Here is a 4869-nt window from a genome sequence, read left to right on the forward strand (position 1 = left end):
CAGCGGTTTTGCAAATTGCAGACGGACCCTGTTCACTCCATAGACACCAATGTTATTCCTGTAGCTTGAAAGACAGCTACTTTTGATAAAACTGGGCTTGTAGCACATTGTCTGCCTTGCAACAATGGGAAAGAGGCACCGTTTATGTTTTGACAACCTATATCTAATGAGTTATTGATGCTGGAAGCCCGAATCTGTGAATATCTTTCCAACTTTACTGAACTTGGGGCCACTACCACCTAAGGAGTGATATATTTAATTTTGAGAAAAAGCATTTAGCCATACTTAAAGCTTTAAGTGCTTTATTAACACGGAACTAAAAATTTTGTATTGTTTTATTATCACAGGTTCTGTCTGAAAAGAGGTGGCATCATTTTAAACAGTAAAATTAAACTAACAAAATGACCAACCAGTGAGCAATACTGGATTCTGCAAAGACATAAACAACTTTTTTAAAAATCTAAATCTTAACACAGTTAATGTATTAACTTATTTTTGTGTGTATGCATGTATTTATTGATTTATTTAGTACTGTTAACATATCAGAGTTCTGAGTGAATTTTTCTTAAGATAGGCAAAGGCCATTTATTGATTACATATAGGCTGTTAAATGTTTATTAAAAACTAAAAAGCATTTTAAAAAAACAACTTAGGCATTTATTGAGTCGCTAAAATACTGTAGAGTACAGACCACATCAGCATGATTATAAGCATCCTCTGGTAAATTAACAACCAGATACTGATGTCTCTCACCATATGGACTTCAGGAGATGACTGGGGGATGATAAACTGTGACCTACTGGTTGGGTTCTCTCTGTTCTCATGTTTCTTACATGTTTGTCCCCTGACAGCCAGGTCCTAATGTTTTTTGAGCAACACACCATACTATGACGTTTTTACAATGATGGTTCTACTATGGAACCAGTTTGACATGTTCAGGTGTTCTTTGTGTGAAAACTCAGAGATTTCAGGGATCAGAAGGTGGTTTTCAACTTTCATTGTTAACTTTCTGCTTCAACTTTAAATTAAATTTCCTTCACTAACCCAGCCCTCTGGACTTCCAGTAAGCTGTGTTCCTATTGGCTGTCCAGGTGGCTGCTTGGTGTTATCAGGAACACCTGAGCAGCTCACTGTCTTCCTGCTTTATTTAGCTGCAGACAAACATTTCCTCTGCTTCTCTTCACCAGTGAACTGGGTTTGGCTCCATTGCTTTAGTTTCTTCTTTAGGTGTTGGCTTGCAGCTTCCAGCAGTAAAATAGTCTTTAATGTGTTTCTTGGTGTGTTTTAGGGCTTTGTACTGGATAGTTGTCTTGGTAAATGTGGTTCTTTAGCCACAGTTAGCACATGGTGCTGATGTGTGCAGTGATTAGTGGATTTGGTTCAGCTGAGTTGTGTCTTTATCTTGGCTGTAGTGAGTCTTTAGAGGTTTTTGGTCAGACACATTCTGTATTCTTGTTTGTGAACCAGCGTTGGTTGTCCAGAAGGTAAGAGTTCCTGTCCTGATTCTCTGTTCTCAGAGGTTCTCTGGTAGGCTGCAGGAGACTTTAGCGTTTGGGTTGTGCTAGTTTGGTTTTTGTATGGTTTCATTTGGACGACTATCTTGAGGCCCCTCCATGTGGTTTAGTGAGGTTTTCTGGAACAGTTCTACAAAGCAACCTGCAGCAGAAGAGACTTTGAGAGTTTTTAGGAAGTTCTGGAGACCAGACTTTAGAGCAGCAGAAACATTTGTCAGCAGTTTGAGCAGGAGAAGGTGAGCTTCAGAGTAGAAATGAGACAGAAACCTTCTTGACCCGTGTGGTGAGGTCCTGTACCAAGAGTTTGAGCAGGTTGTGAAGAGTCTGTAGTTCTTTGGTCTGAAAGCACAAGAAGAGTCGACTCATTAAAGGAGAAAACAGGAGATATTGTTGCTTCTTCTGTTGCTCTGCAGTTTCCTTAGACTGAATATCAAGTTTATATTTTAAATGATTTACCATGTGAGCCCAAGAAGACTTCAATAAACTCCCTCCCTCCCCTGGACACGTTTTATTATGATGTTCAATCTTTTTTTTTTTGTTTGTTTTTGAGTTTTAATCATAGCTTTAGCATAGTTTTTTCTCTTTGCTTGTTTAGTTTTGCAATCTGTGTGAAAGGTGCTAAACAAATAAAGCTGAATTGATAAACTGAATAATTGACTAACTCATGATTGTGACAACAGAAGTATTTTCATTGTGATTTAAGGGTTTATTTCATTTTTAAGGTTGGGGTTAAAATCTTGACAGAAAAAAAGATTAAAGAAATAAACTACAGTAAAAAAGCAATTAAATCAAAGGAAAAAAACATTTAATATAATAAAACTTTTAAAAAGAAAATTAAACATTAAATACAATTAAATTATATTAGACAAAATATTTAATTAGACAATTAAACAGAAGATACAAAGCATGTAATTATGAAATTAAACAAAATTTTTTAAACAAAAATATTAAACATTAAAGATGAAATATTTTAGATAATTAAACATTTAAAAAATACAATTAAACAAGAATATTACACATTTAGAAAAATACAAAACATTTAATTAGATTATTAAACCTTTAAAAGTCAAAACATTTAATTAAAAAATTAAATGTTTAATTAGAAAATTAAATCTTAAAGACAATAAAACTTTAAATAGGAATTAAACAGAAAATACAATGAAGTATTAAAAAAGAAAATTAACCATTAAAAGATGGTAAAACATTTAAAAAGAAAAACCTTAAAGATTTAATTGAAAAATTAAACATTGGGAAAGAAAAGGAAATTTTTCAAACAAGCCGATAAAACATTTGAAAAAACAACAATTAAACATTAAAAAGACAAAATATTTTGAAATCAGATCAGACAGAACAGAGTAAAAGGTGACAAAAGAGCAAAACTAAACATTTAAGAAGAATCAAACTAAAGATAAAACCTTTGAAAGGACACCAGTTAAACTTTAGAAGATCAAATTAAACAGAAGAAACAAAATGATCAAAAGAGCAAAAACAGATAAAGGCATTAAAGTGTTTTCTAGTCTGAAATGAAAAGATCAAGTTGTTTCTTCAAACATTTCCTCTTTCTATGTTCTTGGTTTGATTGTGGACAGATTTACTAAGAACTCATTTCAGAAAACTGATTTCCAGATAAAGTCTACTAGAGGTTGAAGGCATTGATCAAACTAATGTTACCTTCTGATCTCCACAAACTTTACTGTTCAGTGAAGAGAATCAAAGTTTGTTCAGGATTTCTAAAAAACCCACAGGTGAAGGTCTGAGAAGAACTCAGATGGATGGTCTAAATGTGAAATCAAGACTCATGGTCACAAGTTTTAAGGCTTCTGTTAACTAGAAAGTTCAAACTAACAGAGAAGTACTGAGAAACTTCTAAGATTTCAGTCCTCAGACTGTCCGAAGGTTCAAACTAACAGAGAACTACTCAAGAACTTTTAGGTTTTCAGGCCTCAGACTGTCGAAAGGTTCAAACTAACAGAGAACTACTCAGGAACTTAGAAGATATCAGTCCTTGGGCTGTCTGAAAGTTAAATCTAACAGAGAACTACTGTGGGACTTAGAAAATTTCAGCCCTCAGACTGTGTGAAAGCTCAGGTCCTGAGGACTCGGGAGGTGTGGAGGGTTTGGAAAGTCTTGGAACTGAGGGTTCAACCCTCCAGCACAAAGGCTGAAGTCCAACCTCCTGAGAAAAACGGTCGAGACGAGACTCGAATTAAAAAAAATCTCGAAAACGACAAAAAATAGATGATAAATGCGCAAAAAAAAGAAGAATTAGTATCTGAGCGAATAGCTCAGGGGGTTAGAAGACAGACTACCAAGTGGAAGGTAGCCGGTTCAAGACCCACCACCGGCATTTTCTTTCTTTGTCTTTGTCAGGATTTTGAGAAAAACTTAAGAAGGACTGGTCTTGAACCAGCGACCTGCAGCTCCATAGGCAAATCCTTAACTCACTGAGCTACAGATCAGATGAAAAGAAATAATTTCGTCGTCCCTTTGGCATCGTAGTTCCTGAAGTGACCACATGGGCAGAGCAAAGGCGGAGTCTGGGTGGAGTCAGGGCGGAGAGTAGGCGGGGAAGTGGGTGGCGGCCTCCCCCCTCTACTCCCCCACCTCCCCCCACCGCCCACCACACCTTCCCCCGCCCGACGAGTTCTTCGAGTCTCGATGAGTTCCTCGAGTCTCGACAGGTTTCCCCGAGTTTCTTGAGTTTCCACGAGGTCGGAGGCAGAACAAGTTGTCATGAAAAGGTGTTGAAGTCGGCCGGGTAGAGTGACTTTTTACAGCGACTACAAGGAAGACAACTAGAAGAGCAGGTCTTTAACCACCATCCATAAAATCCATGGAGTCGCTCCAGAGAAATGAAGGGAGGTCAACTTTTATCAACCTCCATCCAGATGCTCAACTTGATATCTTTGAGATTTTTAGCACCACAAACCTTTAGTATCAGACTTTCATGGAATCCACCAGCAGATTTAGTTTTTGTTGACAAACTTTATTCTTGTTGTCGTGGGACTGCATTATTTAAAACTGTTCCTTCTATTTGACCTCATGTTTATTAGTTTTAGTGGAGAAAATTTGAATTGTCAATTAGTCTCTTAAAAACTAAATAATAAATTGGATTAGTCACGAGGTTTAAATTTCTTACTTTGTCATATTTTAAATATGACAAAAAAGTATAAAAATAAAGCATCTTGAGACAATTTGACCTGTAATTGGCGTTATATAAATAAAATTGAATTAAAATTGTATGTATTTTATAATGGAGTAATTCAGCCATATATGTTAGAAAACACATTTTCTTTGTCCATTAATCTGTCGTTTTCTCCAGTAATTCATTTCTTGTTTTGGTTTATAAAATGTC

The 4869-nt window shown here is 36.0% G+C and overlaps 1 long non-coding RNA gene across 1 annotated transcript in view; it reads right to left on the reverse strand.

Moving 5' to 3' along the window:
• Positions 1-643: 643 nt before the first annotated feature.
• The window catches only part of LOC129348904 (uncharacterized), a 7507-nt gene continuing 3281 nt past the window's right edge, over positions 644-4869 (reverse strand). The window contains exon 3 of the long non-coding RNA XR_008601647.1: positions 644-1853. This is a non-coding gene — a long non-coding RNA (uncharacterized LOC129348904). The remainder of the gene's footprint in view (positions 1854-4869) is intronic.

The sequence above is a fragment of the Amphiprion ocellaris genome, chromosome 5, assembly GCF_022539595.1.
Source record: "Amphiprion ocellaris isolate individual 3 ecotype Okinawa chromosome 5, ASM2253959v1, whole genome shotgun sequence".
Lineage (NCBI taxonomy): Eukaryota > Metazoa > Chordata > Actinopteri > Pomacentridae > Amphiprion > Amphiprion ocellaris.